We start from the raw sequence: 18,092 nt of genomic DNA on the forward strand, positions 1-18,092 counted from the left end.
TTGATATTGTATGCTTGTGTGTTGCTATGTAAATGTTATTTGAATGTTATTGTGACATGATTTGATTGCTTTAATTGTTATTTATGATGAGTGGATTATGTCTCCATGGCCATGCATTAAGAAGGTAGCTTCAAGCATGCTAATATGTCACTAATTAACAAGAGAATAAGCAAGTTGCATGTAGTGCATTATCATCCATCTAGCATGATTAATATGATATTGTTTGCTACTGAGATTCTCTCAAATATCATCCCTCTCTAACCAACTATTTAGATCAATCAATGATTGGCAATAATGGTATGAGAAGGAAGGAGAAGAAAATGGAGAATATTGATATTAATAAATGAAATTCATGTTCAATGTATAATTCTCCTACTTTGTAAATTATATTTTTGGATGCCAATGATGCGATGTAATTAATTAGAATGTCTACGACATGAATGAAAATGTATAAGAATGAATGGGAAAGAGTAAGCCCAAGTTATGTATGCCAAATTAATAAAAAATATTAATGTAAGAAAAGGTAAAGAGAAAAACGTAGGTTCTGGAGCCTTTGAGCTCAGTTTGACCTATCAATTGAACGAATTAAGCCACAAAATTTGATAGACTTATAGTACACATACCAATATTAAAAATAAGAAATAGATCACCTCAATTAGATGTGTATACAAGGAGATATAAATTTTTAAAGTTGAGGCACAGAATCTGAAAGTCCCAGAATTTACCAAATGAATAGTAAACTTTAATAAATAAACTATACTAATTGGTAAGAGATAAGTTCAGTTTGATATTTTTTTGTTAAAGAGCATTCAAAGATCTTTCCATAGAATTTTGGAATACCTCAATACAATGTTTTTTAGAATTAGTTATGATTTTTCAAAGTTGAACCTATAACCTGAAAATTGCACAGTGAACAATATTTTTTCGTAAATAAGTGTCCAGTTACGTTTTTATGAGCTTAAGGCCATCCAAAGTGGTCTGAAATGGTCCTAAATGGACTCTAAGGTATTGTATAAGTAAGGTGTGACAATACTAATACAGCTTAACCCAGTTCACAGCATAAACCTTTCCATGGGACATCCCCATTCAGTTATTCCCATGCATGATTGAGATATCCTTTTATATAAATATAGGAGAGCTTATCATCATTACTATCATGGTATAATATGCTATCAGCAAAAGCCTCTCAAGGAATTTCTTTGTTGTCACAAGACTTTAGCTTCCAAATGCCTCAAGGCTTATTTGTTTTGGATAAAGCAAACTTTTTTTTTTTGCTGAATCAAAATAGGCCTTCTATGGGCATTCATTGTGTCAACAAGAGATTTCCCCAATTTCTTGGTTGCATTACCTGAGCCATATCCATCACTTGGTAGGAAATTCTTATTCTTATTCATAATTATTCTTTTTATAATTTGTCTGTTATTACCAAACCTTGCTTCCTTTATGTTAATTCTAGTTCAATAGATTTTGGCTTTGATTCAAAAAAAGGTCGATGCTGTGGAATATAGTACATTTATCTCTCTGCTTTATTATGAGTTAGTTATAACTCATTTTCACATAGTAAGAAATGTATTAAATTGATCATGTTTTAAAAATATTTGTTATTAAAAGTTTTCTCTTTATATATTTATGGATTATTTTCTCCTTTTTTCCCTTTTGTTTACAACGAGAATGAAATAAGGCTAAAATTAGAAAACAACCTTAAAATCAACTTATATTTAGAATTAAAAAATTTTCCCACTAGATGGCTCAGTCTTGTCAGATGGCATAAGTGGATGTGGAGGTACTGTTTGGAGCAGTCACGACCAATGGCTAGTAGGATTTAGTTGTAAGCTTACTTCTGTGGCACTAGCGATTACTGAACTACTTGGCATAATTCATGGTCTACACCTTTATTGGGACAGAGGCTATCAGAATATAGTGATATATACGTACTAAGTTGAAGCCTTGTCTATGCTTTGTAGGGGATACGAACAGACACATCCTTTTAAAGATATTGTTGATGATGTTAGACTCTTACTCCATAGGGACTGGAAGGTTATGCCACATCTTCTTTTTAGGGAGTTAATCCCTATTGTTGATAATCTAGCTAAGCTCTCATATGCCATAGAGATCAACTTTTATATCCTAAATCAACAGCCCCATATTGTAGAAGGGGAGGTTGAGAGGGGTTAATAGGGCTTGTTTGTACTAGTGCTTTTGCAAGGAACTCAATCTTTAATTCAAAAAAAAAAAGGATCAAAACCCTAATAGCGTTGGTCCCTTTTAAAGGCTCTAGTTGTTCATGTTGCACACCGCGGAGCCTACTTTTCTATCTACTTATTTATATGCACAAACACAAACATAATAGTTATTTGATTTTGAGGCCCTTTTAATTTGAAATTTAAAATACACCTATAAAATCACCTATATAATTTAACTTGATAATTGCATTAAAAATGTAAATCAGAAAGGCGACTAATAGGGACAAATTAAAGCATATTTGAAAAAAAATTAAAAGCTTGCTATTCATTAATCAGTAATTCCCTAAAACATACCCATAAAATATTTAAAATAAGGAAGGTATTAAATAAAAAATACATAAAAATAAATTCATAAGAAAATTAAAATTTTTTGCTATGATATCAAAATTGCTTTCATGGCATGTTGTGGGAGTTGCATTTTGAAATGACTTTTCCCTAACACCAAAAATTTTGAAATAGTTTAAGGGATTAACCATGGTAGAAAAAGAATTAGATCAGAGTATTAAACGCTACTATGGTTATAAAGAGTTTGACTTATCCAAAAGCTCCCATAGATTCACAAGAACACGATTACGACTCAAGGCACAAGTATCACCCACTAACCCATCACTTGCACTAATAACCACAAGACTTAGGGTACAAGAACAATAAGGACTAAGCCTAGCCTACAAGTTTCATACCTACTTAAACTCAAACAGTTTCAAAATTATAACAATCATCAATAAGATAAAAGTTCTTTCTAAAAAGGGGATACATGTGGATCCACAAGGTTCATATATAAGAAATTTTATGGCCTTCAGCCATTAAGTAAATATCCATCAAATACAGTAATCCAACAGTAGAAAGGAGATAGTTAGGTATGCAATTACAAAAACATGGGCCCTATCATGGGAAAATACACAATTGTTATGAATCCAAGCCATGAGAAGTCTACTAGGCTATGCATACCTAAGTCTCTAGCTGCTTCCCTTCATGATGACCCAAATCGAAAGATTCTCCTGAAAAGAGAAAGATTAATGGGGTAAGACATAAAGTCCCAATAACTAAAGATCACTTTATAATATATACAAATAAGATGGTAAATAGGTGAAGTAATAAATTCTATAATTACATGAACGACATAGTTCATGCAAATATAAAGATAATGCCCCAACCCTCTACCAGTCTCCTCCTTATAGCTCTGAGATATGGACCCCAACCTTCAGAGAGCGAACTACCAGACCAAAGGTCTTCTACTCCCTTTAAGACATGAATAGGCTATGGTACAAGAAGTGTCTACCTATGAGCTTATTCCCAATGCCAGGCTAAGGAGAAAGGAAGAACCACATAGGCCTAATAACAAGGCCACATACTTGATCATACTATTAACATGATATACAGGCTTCAAGAACAGTTATCCTGCATATATAATCCCATCCTCCACGTGTATGATCCCTATGCATATATATAACATAGTGCACATAATAATAAAAGCATTTTCATCACATAGGGCACAATCCAAAACATTCACTACAGACAGACATCCCAAGAAGCTTTCAAGGCAATACAATTCATACAACAATGTCAAAATACTTCTTACTTCACTAAGATATGATATACAAGAAAAATACTTATTTTTCCTTCATAAACATAATATTTGTAATTGAAAAGAGTTTAAAACAATTTAGAAAACCTTACAATCTATAGTAAGCATATAAAGAAAAGTAACATTGATTATCTCAACTCTAAGCTTTGTACTTGACTTGAATACAAGACATTACTCCACAAGTCGGGACACATACTAATTTACATTACCATGTAGATTATAGTCTAACACAAGTAACAATTAAACACAAATCTCAAAGACCTTAAGCCTCACATCCCACCACAAGTCCCACAATTTAACATTCCAACCACAGCCAAAATCCTCAATCCAAAAGGTTGTAGTCATTAATTTTTCCACCCAATTAACTCATTAGGTTCCTTAATCAATCCTCGATGACAATCATTCAATCAATCCTCAAGTCACACACTTAGAATTTTCACCTCTAACATACCCAGTATTTAAAAACGATCAATATCAAGAATCTAAACTAATTAAAACTCTTATCTATCCTTAATAAACAAAATTGAATCAATAAAACACCATTTATTTACCATTGTACCAAAACTCAACAAATCCCACCCAAAATCAAACCATAACCTTCAAATCTCATATAAATCAAAATCCGACAAAATTAAACCAATTAAACAACTTATCTAACCCAAATAAATCTAAGGAACATAAAAGATTCGGCCAAAAACCCAAAGCTTTTAAAATCCTCAAGAACCTAAAAAAATCCCAACTTTTAAATACAGAAAAATCTAATAGAAAAAAAAGGTAAAAAACAAGTTAGAATCACTTATTTAAAGGTTTGGAAGCTCAAAAATACTCCAAAGGGCTAAAAATATAAACATTAGTAGAGCTCCTTTATTTTTCCTCCCTTCTCCTTTTGTTTTTTGCATTTCTGATGCTGGCTTTTATCAATGTTTTCACGTGTTTGTTGTAGCGAACTACACAGATAAGCCAAAAATTTCAAAATTCAAGTACGTTCACCATGGTGAACTTAACCTTTTGTCGCCACGAACTACACCAAAGCTAACAAGTCTCCTATATGATCTTCGCTGTGCACGAAGCCATAGTAAAGAACACAAAGAGCATCCTCCCTCTCTTTTGTGTTGTCCACCATGGCAAATAACTCCTCTTATTACAGTAAAATACATAAAGAGCCATAATTGCCTTGGAAAAGCCTCTAGCTTACCCTCTTTTACCATGCCAATCTTAAATGACCCTTAACACACCTTAAGATTAGATTACAATCAAGCTTAATTACCTCTAAATTCTTGATTAAAACCAGGATGTTACACATTCATTCTTTCTCAGTTAGGCTATTCATGTGGCACACTATAGAGCTAGCTTTGATTCAACTCCATTATATGACCTCCCCCTAAATATAAAATCTAATTTGTAGTACAATTTGTGTATTATGTTTAAAATTGGATGCAGTGCGTATATACATTGGAGTTATTTGATTATTAAGCTTTTCATAATTTGAGATTTAAAATACACTTTCCTATGATTTTATTTGATAACTATCATCAAGAACACGAATGACAGGAAATTAAAGTATATGTGAAAAAAATTAAAATTTTAATATTATTTAATTTAATAATTCCCTAAAAATTGCATCATCAATATATAAAATAATGAATGTCCTAAATTTAAAATAGATAAATTAAAGGGAGGATCCTGATGAAATCCATAAATCAAAATTTAGGTAAACACTTTTAACAAATTTCAAATCAAGTCGAAGTCTAATTAGGAATTTCTGAATGTTATTAAATAACAAGAATGCCTTCTTTTTCATTTGGTGAAAATACGGAGCTCAAGCCCAATTTATGGCTGTAAAATTTGGACCTGGGAAGAAAATTCCCATAAAGTCCCTTACAAGTATTGACTGACATCACGAGGAGTTGTCTCAAAAATATTTACTACCTCTCTCTAAACAAAAATCAAATTTGCCAAATAATCAGCACAAGAATGGCCTTCTTTGTACACATGGAAGACTGTAATATCAACAAATCTAATCAAAGAATATGCAAGTTTCATTAAACTAAATTTAATATTATATCCATCTTTAGCTTTAAACAATAGATTAACCATAGCTTCATAATCACTTTCAACAATCAATTTCATTATGACATCATTGCTTGCCATCTCCAAACCTATGATCAGCCCCCATATCTTAGCTTTAATAGTAGAACATTCCCCTAACTTCCTTGAGAACCCTCAAATCCACCTTCCATTAATCCTCTCAATAACCCTCTACATCTTGCCAAACCCCCTAACCTTTGGAGGCACCATCAGCATAAATCTTCATGTATTCTACCTTAGGAGGTTCCTATATGATCTCAGTCATAATTCTTCTAAACCCAATCACATCATTGTTATGATAGTGTAGCAAAATTTTAGAGGCGTATCTTTTAACCACAACATCAGTTTCACATGGCATTTCAAAGCCCTACTTAAGAAGCCTCTTACTTCTCTACTACCAAAGTTGCCAGCTAGCCATCACAAACACAATGACTTTTCATCTACCTCTTTATTTCAAATTCTATCTAAACTATTCACACTCTTGTAGCTGAAAAAAAAAAAAGAGGAGTAATTGTCCCTAAGAATAGCTGTATCCATAATTCTTTGGCCTCTTTACAATCATGCAAAAGATGCATTAAATTTTTCCATATTACCATATGAAGTACATTCAGATGAACCTCCCAATAAATTATTCCTTCTCTTAGCTATTAAAAGGTAATTGTGTGTAGCAATCCAAAAGAAGACTTGTATTCTTTTCAGTCCTCTCCATTACCAGATTAACTTCCAAACATTGTCATTTGGTTGTTGCTCATCTAACATATTAGCAACCACAAATTCCTTTCCCAAAGCAAAATTCCCCTTAATCTCATCCTCCCCAAATTCAAGTCTTGGTGGAGGAATAGCTACAATTGGCTTCCTCCCTTTCTCTGTCACCAAATCTCCCAACTTCATAAAATCCCAATTTCCCTTCCTATCCACCATATTATTCACTGTGCAATTGACTCTTTGGTTCAGTCTACATTCGATAAGAGTGTAAACACTAAAATATACATTCAAGCTGAGAAGTCAGACATGAGACTAATTCAGGATCTCCTACTCAAATTGCTATGAATACAAGTTAATATCAACAAAATAAAAGCAGATGAAAAAAAGAAATATATGATGAGTAAATTATAGCTAAACTATAGGAAGAAATGAAATAATATATGTGCAGCCACTAGCTCAGTCACGCAAAACATGACAAGGAAAGAATATAGTTTAACAGAATCATAACATAGCATGCTTAAAAAATAGTCAAGGATTCTGTTGTACACCTCAGGCTTTCCAGCAGAGAGTTCACAAACCAAAGAAGATTTGCCTACATTAAGAGCTCCAACGAGGCAGAGTGTAGGTGTTTCCAAGTTAATTACAGGCATCGCTCTTAAAGTCTGCAAAGTTTAAAAGTAGATGCACAATATAGTAGAGGAAACAATTGTTTAGAAAGAAAAATTCCTAATCCAATGGTTCTCCCAAATACCTTAGCAATGCCCAACAAATCATCAACAACTTTCCCTTCTTGGGCAAATATATCTTCAACTCTTTGAATGCCCTGCTATAAATATAATGTGTAAGAACCATCACAACAAGTAACAAAGAAGATGTTCCAAATAAGATAGAAAGAACACCTGATTCAGTCTCTCTTCTACTTCTCTCTTTGATGAAGACTACTTGAAATCATGGTATCAAAATGTTTAGAAAAAAACAGCAAGAGAAAGCAACAAGATGTTTGCATAAGAGAGATATCAAACTATTGAATCTTAAAAAATTCAATAGAGTCATGGTATGCATGTACAACTAACTCATGGTCTATGAAGATTAGGTGAGAGGGAAGAGAAAAGGAGATAGAAATTGGGCATATATTTTGGGTGGTGGGGTCCAAAGAGGGTATGCATGCCATGAGTGAATGGTCGTGGAAAGCCTATGCCCCTCAAACAAAAATTAAAACAGAAACTTAGCTATCATTACTGCTTTTAGGATGAAACAAGAAGGCCATAAAAATCATCAATTTTTTAAACATAAAGCATAATATAGACAAGAAAATTTATTGCTTCTATCAAGCCGAGAACAAGTTACAATGAACACCTAGTACACGCATAAAAGACTTTTACTAATCCTTACATTAAATCTTACAATACAACAACAACAAGAAGCCTTATCTCACTAGGCAAAGTCATCTACATACTAAATCTTACCATATATCACTATAAATAAAGCCTTTAAACAGCATGACAACTACATAATATTATCTACCCCAGACGTATGTTAAACTTAAAAACATCCAGAGTCTGATCCTATAGAAACTTAAAGTTATTTGATACACACACACACTAAAAAAATTGATCCAATACACATAAAACCAAATAAACTTTAATTTCATCATCAAGATGTGAGTTACTAACTAGACAAACCTTAGCACAAAGTGAAGCATGTTCTTTTTCAATAGATACTAACTTCTTCCTTAAGCATCTGCCTTTCCCAAGACCTGTTAAATAGTACATCCACAATCAACAAAATCATGATATTGTACAATGTGGAAAAAATGTCTAAAAGAACAAGATTAAATCCATGGTCAACAAAATTTGTACTTAGAGGATTTATAACGGCAATGGAAGCCCAAAACAAATGTTCTAATTGCTGTAGAGCAATTTTCCTTATATACCGTTTCATAATATCCATCTCCAACAGTCAATTCAATAAGAGACCTTTCATAAGAATGAAGATATGTTTTCTTTGGAAAGTTCTCCACATAAGTCCTCAAAGGAACAGCCAGTTCCTGAAAATATTTGCAATGTCAATTTTTACTACTTTTTTCTAAAAATAGAATGTGGAAGTTGTAACAAACATTAGAATAACATGAAATATGTGGAAGTTAAGAACATACTTTCATCAATGAATCAAGTTGCTTTGCAACCTTGTTCTTCTCCCTTTTTGTAGTGTTAACGATGCCTAGAGTTTAAAGAGACTAAAAATTAATTTTAACAAAATGTTCATTGATGGAAGACAAACATGCTAAGATTAAACAAAAGAATATCATTTCAATCAAAAACCTTTTGTTGGAGAAATTCTTCTTGCCTTCCTTAGTGCTGAACCAAGAATGTCAATAGATGGCATCACCATGGGTAGCTTTTGAAATGCTCCTATGGCTTCTAATTTTCTAGATTGTTTTTCCTACAATCGAATATCTAAATGGTAACCACAATTTGGTATGCACAACTATTTTAATTTAACACATTGTAAAGAAAGAATAACAAAGATTTGATAGTCACCACAATACTCAAAACAGATTTGAGATCTTAAAGAGTAGCAAAGAATGTAAAATACCCAAAGCTATACTCATACTCAACAATTGAGACATAGAGAAGAACCTTGGAATCGAAGGGTTTCTGTTTGAGTAGAAACAAGACAGAATATATACATTGCATTTTTTATAAGAGACAAGTTAGAACAGATTTGGAAGTCAAATTGGGAGATCAAGTCATTCCATAAGTGGACAAGTTTAAATATTTGGGATAAATTTGAATAGCATAGTTATCTATCAATCTTTTGGTGCTACTAATCCATTGATCATTCTAAAAGTTAATCCTTCTACCATTTCCTACATCCCAACAAATCTTGGTTCCTAGCTAAGCCCAATGCTTCTTAAATTCCTCCAAATTTTTTAGTCATAATTTTTCACAATGCATTCCTTTAACAAATTGTTATTTCTTCCATATATACCTATTTAAACTTAAGAACATAAACTCTTAGGTTTCATAAGTACATTGCATCCAATCCTATTAAGTAACACATCATTCGTAATACCAACATCTTTTAGGCCATATCCACCTTTTCCTTTGAAGTACAGAACATTTCCCAACTAATTGTATGCATTTTCTTCTTTCTATATTCAGAGTTCCAAATAAAACCCCTTTGGATTTTTTTTGCTAGTTGTTTTCTCAGACCCACTGGTATATGGGAGTGATGCATTTGAAAATTAGCCATATGATTGGTGGCAGATTGCACCAAAGTATGCCTTCTTACCAATGATAAATTTTGCTTTTTCCATCCACTAAGCTTTTACTGCATTTTATCAATAAGTATTTGAGACTTTTCTTTAGAATTTCTTCCTTTTGTAATTTGTGCACCCAAATATCTCCCTAAATCCTCTATTCTTTTCAAACTTGGTAAGTTACAAACCTCATCCGGCACAGCTCTGTCAATGTTGTTAGAAAAATAGATGCTAGTTTTAGAGGTATTAATTTTCTAGCCAAAAATAGTCCCAAACTTCTTTAAAACCTCCAGCATAGTACACATTTGTTCACTACTTGCTTCACAAAACAATAAAAGGCCATCACGAAACTATAGATGCAACACTTTCACACCCTTCCTTCCTAATTTTAAGGGCTTCTATTCCTTCCTTCCCACCCTATCCTCAATTATATGTAACAATTTCTCCATTCCTAATATGAAAATATAAGGAGATAAAGGGTCTCCTTGTCTCAATCCTCTTGGAGGATTAAACTCTTCCCTTTTTTCTCCATTCCATATAATGGCTGCTTTTGTAGTACTTATGCACATCAAAATCACCCTTATGACATACTCATCAAAGCCAATTTCAGTAAGGACTTTACTAAATTTAACTCCAAGGCGTCCTATCATACACTTTTTCAAGATCTATTTTTATTGTTATAAAACCTTTTTTGCCTCTCATCTTACTTATAAAGTGAATCATCTCTTTGGCAATTATTATATTATTTTGAATGCTTCTCTTTGGACCAAAACTAGTTTGATGGGGAGAAACCAATTTTCCCATGAGATGTTAAAGTCTATTCACAATCAATTAGTTAAGCCCTTGTATAAAACATTACAAAGAGCTATTGGGCGAAATTGACTCACCATTTTAGGTTGCTCTACTTTTGGTATCAAAACTAACAGAGTATTGTTAATCTCCCTTATTTTTCCTAGATTACTCCATAAGTTTATGATCAAATTCACTATTGTCTCACTAACTAGATTCTTAGTTTTGTTGATGAAAAATAGTTAGGAAGCCATCTTCTCCAAACGCCTTAAAACTTCCCATATGAAAGAACGCCCTATTAAACTCTTTAGCCTTTATATTACTCTTAATTCAACACAGATCTTCTGAATCTATTTTCCCCTAATGCTGGCAAGTTTCTGCTCAGCCTCTTTCCATAAACTCTTTTGTAAAAGGGTTTTTAGAAAACCTCTGGAAGAGTGATACAATTTCTGCCACATCTTTTTCCCATATTTTGTCTTTATTTTTCAATATTTTCACCTTATTTCTTCTTTTGCTAACCATGATCTTAGTATGATAATACTTTGTGTTCCTATCCCCTTGTTCAATCCGAATTCCCCTTGATTTTTGAAACCATAAGATTTCTTCTTATTTAAGAGTTTCTACTAGGTCATTCTCAAGCTTCCTCTCAAGTTAAATGAGGATAGAATTTTGCCTTTTGCTTAATGCTATATTGGACTCCAAACAATCTGTTCAATAGATTCCTCTTTCTAACTTTAGTTCTTCCAAAAACTTAATTATTCTAATTTATCAGGGCATCCCTCAAATTTTGTAATTTAATACATGCCATGTCATCTCCTTTCCAAGTTTCTCTTATCAGTAGCCCAAAACTACTATGAGTCTGGCAAGTAGCTTGATATCAAAAAATCTTTTTTCCTTCTTGTCTTTCCTTAAGATGAAGATTGATCATCAAGGGATGATTGTTTGAACAAATTTTGGGAAGAACCTAAACTTTAACATCCACAAACACACCTCTGCCAAATTATATTACTCATACATCGATCAAGTCTTTTATAAACTCTTTTCAAACCTTCCTATTTAGGGCCCTTCTGCATGAAATATAGGCCTTTTGTATCAATATCAATTAACTCACAACACTATATCTACTTAATGAATTTTCTACACCTTGCCTTATTAATTCTTCCACCCTTTTTTTGCCCTATAAGCATTTTGATTTCATTAAAATCCTCACACAGAACCCAAGGATCCATAATGATAGTACTCAAATCTTTCAAATTTTCCCATAACTATGTCCTTCTTTGTCCTTGAAGTCAAGTATAAATAGCAAAACATCATATCATTATTCATCTTCAGTCTACAATGAATCAACTACATATCTTTTAAGATTATTTGCACATGGGGTACATCATGCTCCCATAACATCTAGATTCTACCCAAGAATCCTTATACCTCAACTCTATTATTTTCAAAATCCTAGTTTTTGATTACTCTACTAGCACCCCATCCGCTAACTCTCGGCTCTAGAATTACCACAGCATCCATGACATACTTCCTTTTATAATTCTTTATAGCAGCTGTAAAGCTTTTGCTTGTTGCTTATTTACTATTTCATACTAAAATATTTATAGTAAATAGAACAATTATAATAAGAAAGGTCTTCAAACCTAAAGACCACATCACAAAAAGATCAATCAAGCTTATCAGGCCCATTAGCCCCCTATTATCCCTGAACTTATTCCTGAACATTCAACCAGGTTCTCCTCTACTCCATCAACCATAGGCTTACCCGGCTCAATAGCCTCTTTCCCTCTCATCCTCAAGCTACTTTCCCTTGGATCTATATTCTCTTTAACCACTATTTCAACTTCCTATCTCTTATAAATAGCCAAATTTGTTTTAAGTACAACAGTAATATCATCAATATTATAATCCATCATGACCACCTTATTCTTTTTAGACTCATCTTTTTTCTTGAGCACCATTTTCAACTTAAGCTCCTTCTTCTTCCTTGTACCATTTTGCTCATCCGATTGTACTTGTACAACACTTGTGGATTCAATCCTTACATTCTTGTTACCCAGGCTTCCTTCAATTGCTTCTTTCTTTATTTCATCCTTTCCACAAAACCTTCTTGCCCATTTGAAATATTTGTTAGAACCTTCCTTCTATTCTCAACATTACCATTCTTTGCCCCCTGTTCAACCTCCTCTATATTGAGCATAAAGAATCTAGAGGCTTTTTGTTGTCCCTGATCCAAGTTAATAAATTTTCTTTGTCTCCTAAGTCTTAAGACAATTTTCCAGAGATTGTTCTCTTCCTCTTCCTTATTCACAGTCTCTCTTCCATCACTGTATGCTCCCCTTGCATCTTCTAAACCCTCTTATGAAAATCATCAGTGTTCTTTTAAATGCCCAAAGATGCCATGCTTCATGCAAAGTAAATTCATACTTCGATAAACAACATTTAGGATTTACCCTTCAACATCAAATTCAAGAACTAAGTGCGTAGTTAGATCTAATTCAACATACACTCTAGCAAAATTTTCCCTAGTGCGATGAGTAGTATGCATATCTAGTCTAATAGCTTTTCCAATTGTGTTGCCTAGATTTAACATGAATTTCTTATCAAATAAAGGAGTAGGGAGATCAAAAAATGTTACCTATGTAACCATGGACTCAATCTTCTCATTCTTAGGATTAAATTGAGGCCCCCATCTTGCAACATTCAGATACATATCAAATATAACCATGGACCCCTAGTTAGTGCCTCATATAATCTTCATTACTCTGAAAACTAACTAGGAAAAAATTATTCCCAATGTCAAAGATCTTAATCTCCCCCTTCCTGGTCCATATTTGTTTCAATTTTTTCACCACTAAGCTGTAAATTGACTGCCAACCCATCAACTTAACAATTAAGGTAGACTTGAATGGTTGATAGGGCATCTCCTTCTCCTTCTTTTTCTCATCTATTTCTAACCTAACAATTAAGGTAGACTTGAATGGTTGATAGGGCATCTCCTTCTCCTTCTTTTTCTCATCTATTTCTAACCTCAACCTTAACAGAATGGAGAGATCTATCCTAATCCCCTTACTTGGGTTCAGAACTTTCTTAAAATCTATTCTCACACTATACCCTTATGCTTCCCTATCCTCCTCATCCTTCACCCATTCCCACTAGCAGGGTCTTGAATTCACATTCCCCATCAAAGATTCCCTATATTACATTAGGGATTTCTGATTAACATCAGCCTCTATCTAATCCTTTGCCCTAGCTGTCATATTTACCTGGCCAGAGAACTCACCTCCTTCGATCCTCACCTTCTTCTTCCTTCTACTCAGATCTTCCATATCTTCCTCTATCACTCCAAACCTCACAGTTTCCCTTTTCGCTATGAGCGAGTTGAGAGATCTTCCTTTTCCTCTATTGTAGTTGATGATGAAGCTCACACTGCAATTATTTTATCAATATAAGAATGCCTTCTTTAATTAAAATGAAAAATTGATTATGTATCCCTCTCAAGTGGTCTCTCATATCTTATAATTATTTTTTGAGACAAAACAATTTAAGTAATTTTGCAATGTTTAAAATTTGTGTGTATATATATAACTAAAAATTTCAAAAATATTTTTAAAAAACTAAATTGCAAATATAAGTAGCCTTTAAATAAATATTTTAAGCAAAGCAAGTGTTGAGTTGCTCCTTAAGATTGTCCTGCTTTTCATCACCACCTGAATTCATATGCAAGGCTCTGAAAGGAGATACTGATCTTCTTTTGGCTTGCAAATTGAGCTTAATGTACCTGTAATGGAAGCTAGTTGGTTTTTTTTATATGAAAAAAAGAAATTCCTAATTAAACTCATGTCCTCATTAGAAAATTATTAAAAGTGTAAGCTTTAATTTAAATTTAAGTATTTTAATTGGATTTAACTAAGATTTTAGTCAAAGAAAAAAATAAAATTTTTTATTATTTAATTTGACAATTATGATAAAAATGTAAATGGAAAATCACTTGCCAAATAATAGGCAGGAATTTAAAGCATATTTAAAATTTTTGAAATTTTCAATATTCTTTAATTTACTAATACCCTACAAAATGTAACATAAATATTTAAGATAAAATAAATGATTAATATAATTTTTGGTTCTTACAGTTTTTTCTCATTTTGGTTTTGGTCTTTAAAGTTTTGAAGCATTATTTTCAATCCTTTAAATTTGTCTATTTGACATGTTAGTTTTTCTAGATTAAAAAGGACTTGGAGCTGTTGACTTGGCAAGATGACTGGGTAATTTTACTGACCGAGCTTTTGATTTGGACATAAGACGAAAACAAAATTGAAACATGAAAGACATTGTAATGAATGCATGAGAGGCCATCCATAACATCCTGAGTTTCTAAACTTGAGGTTTAAAGACTTTTAAGCTTGGACTAGGGTGATTAAGCCTTGAATTTTATGGGAATAAAAGCAAATGTATTGTTTGAGGTTAATTAATGCATAAAAATACAAAGGATGATGGTTGAAAGCTATATCTTTTAGACTTTTTGGAGCAATCTTGGATTTCGAATATTTTAAAAAGTCAAACAATAATATTCTCAATGATTCTTTTTCCTTTTGAAAGTTGACACTTGATACTTTCCAATAAATCCTAATTTACAAATTTTGAAAATGTATAGAACAAAATGTGAAATTTTGAAGGTTAGAATACCTTGCTACTTATAAACGTTTGAGCAGTTTGGTAAATCATCTTTTTCAAGGACCAAATGATAATATTTTTGGTTGATTCCTTTTGAATTGAAAAATAGACAACTCAAGCTTTTTAAAGAGGCCTAGTTTTTAATTTTTAGAGACTCGTAGAGTTAGTTATAAGCTTTCAAAGTTGAACCTATTTATGTGTTTTTTGCTAGACGTTTGCTAGACATTTGCTATAGCAAACAACACCATGTGTTGATTGTGTCATTTGCTAGATGCTCACTAAATATTTGCTATAATGAACAATACAAAGTGTTGACTATGTCATTTGCTAGAAGTTTACTAGATAATTGCTATAACATCAAAATCTAGTTTTATGAATCAGTTGTAGAAATGATTTTAGAAGGTTGGAGGAGGAGAACTCATGGGGCCCTACAAGGATTTGGTGTTTTCAACCTAGGAGAGTATATTTGAGCTTCCAAAAATTAAAGTAAATATTCGTAACCTCATTTATACCCTTTTCTCTTAGGTTTTGCAAGATTAAGATAGTTGAATCTTAAGGTTCTTCAATTATTTCAAATGAGTTGAGGTTTTGACTGACTATTTTGAGTTTAAATGACTTATATGGATTAGCTAGGTGTTTAACCGGTTTAGTTATCTTGAATTTAGAGTTTTAAGAAATCTAAACGTAGGGTTTGTGATTTTTAGGAGGTTTATGATAGTTAATGATAATGTGCTGATTCAAAATGAGTTTTAATGATTGGGCTATGTTAATATGAGTTAAAATTGATGTTTAATTGGTTTAAAATGTTGATTTGAGTTGATTGGGTGTCAATTGAGGATTCCTATGAGTTGATTTACCTATTAGGTTAGTACTTTAATTTTTAGAATGATCAATTTGAAGTTGAGATGAGAATTATGTTAAGCTAGGGATTTAAGTTCCCACTCGTTATTGTTAGCCATTTGATTAGTTTATTAACTAATACGTGGTGATTGTGAGGTTGTGCAGATTATTTGTAATTGGCATTATTGTGCACAGGGCAACTTGATTGTGGTAATTGATCATTACTTAGGTGAGAGGTAACCACTTTTCACTCATTATATATGCTAATATGCTATTTGTGAGAGGTTTTATTGCGAAGTTATGGACGGTATTTTGGAATATAGTTGAAATTTATGTTGATATGATTGAATTAAATAAATCTTATTAGACAGGTTTTTTTTTAATATGCAATTCTTGAAATTTATGATATCATATTATAACTACGGGGTTTTGACTTGGGAATAGGCTATGTGATTTGGATTTGATCACTTATTGAATTGTTGAGCATGATGCATATGATGGGAATTGGTGAGTGAACTATGTGAGTTATCATCTCATGATGAGTACCTCTATTAATGTATGATAGTTGACTCTTTATGTTCTCCCATAGTAAGGGAACAACCTTTTTAGCTTTTATCCCCTAAAGTAAGAGATAGGCCTAGTAAGAGAAGATGGTCACATGGAATCTATTTGTATAATGATATTGAATTATGATTTATGAGATTGGAGGATTAAGATATGAGTTTTGAGAATTAGTGTTATTTGAAATATTTATATATGTTTATAAATGCCTTCTTAATTGTTTCACTTGACACCTTATAAGTACATATTGGTATCTATAATGAATTGAATTGTTAGTTACTAAGACTTATGTCTCACCCTATAGTTATTATTGTTTTTCAGGTGATAGTCATCGTGTGGGTCCATTAGGGAAGACTTTACAGGTTTGAAAAGTGATATAACCGTTCTATAGCATCCTTCTTTTAACTACGCGTCGAATATTCGTATATTGCCACATTAGAGCTCATTATACATACTCTAATGTGATTTAGTACTTCTAATTAAACTTGATATTGGGAATGTGTGCTGACAGTTGGCCGGAAACTGTTAGAATTGCATGGTATTTGTGAATCCACTTTTTGAATTGGTATATTTGAGATGTTGAATACTTTAATATCAATTCATGAATGAATATTATTCAGGAAGGTTTTAGTTGGGCTTGTTGGTGTATTGATATTTTGGGTTTGTGAAACCCAAGGCCTATTTGTTATATTTTAACATTAAACCGGGATTGATTTCTTTAATAATGTTAGACGGGTTGTATTCTATCAATTATGATTTGGTATGCAATTAATTTGGAATGGTTTTATTATCCATGATATCCTTTGAATATTAATTTCTTCTTTTTATATCATGGATACATTAATTATGAAGGAGTTTATCTTTTTTAATTATAATAGGTACACTGAAGTTAATTTTTATCCTATTTTATCATGGTTATCTTGTTAAACTAATAGTGGTTCTTCTTATAATTGTGGTAGTGTTTTCAAATTGTTAATTAAACTCTTTTCTACCTTGGTTAGCATTTGAAGTTGAGTTGAAATTTATTCTACCATGGTAGTTTTAGTGCAGCCTTTTCTCTTTTCTACCATAATAATATTTAAAATGGATGATCTGGCTAGGTAATCGTGGTTAAGAGAATCGATGTTACACCATAACCCCAAGGAATTTTGATACAAATGAAGAAGATTATTATAAGAATTTGGGTAGTAGTATTATGCAAAAACCCCTACAGAAACTGAATGCAAAAATAAGAGTTTTGAACTAGTACCTGAAAAAAGGATTAAGATACAGATGAATGTGTGAAGGTAGCCACATAACTGTGTTTCCTATTATGGCATTTATGTTTTTTTCAAACCTTTCCTCT

At 32.3% G+C, this 18,092-nt stretch overlaps 1 pseudogene; it reads right to left on the reverse strand.

Annotated features, from left to right (window-relative positions):
* Positions 1 to 6,624: 6,624 nt before the first annotated feature.
* Positions 6,625 to 9,348, reverse strand: LOC114754139 (uncharacterized; annotated as a pseudogene).
* Positions 9,349 to 18,092: the final 8,744 nt, after the last annotated feature.

The sequence above is a fragment of the Neltuma alba genome, unplaced genomic scaffold, assembly GCF_004799145.2.
Source record: "Neltuma alba isolate B1F8T4 unplaced genomic scaffold, ASM479914v2 tig00010087_pilon, whole genome shotgun sequence".
In the NCBI taxonomy this organism is placed as follows: domain Eukaryota; kingdom Viridiplantae; phylum Streptophyta; class Magnoliopsida; order Fabales; family Fabaceae; genus Neltuma; species Neltuma alba.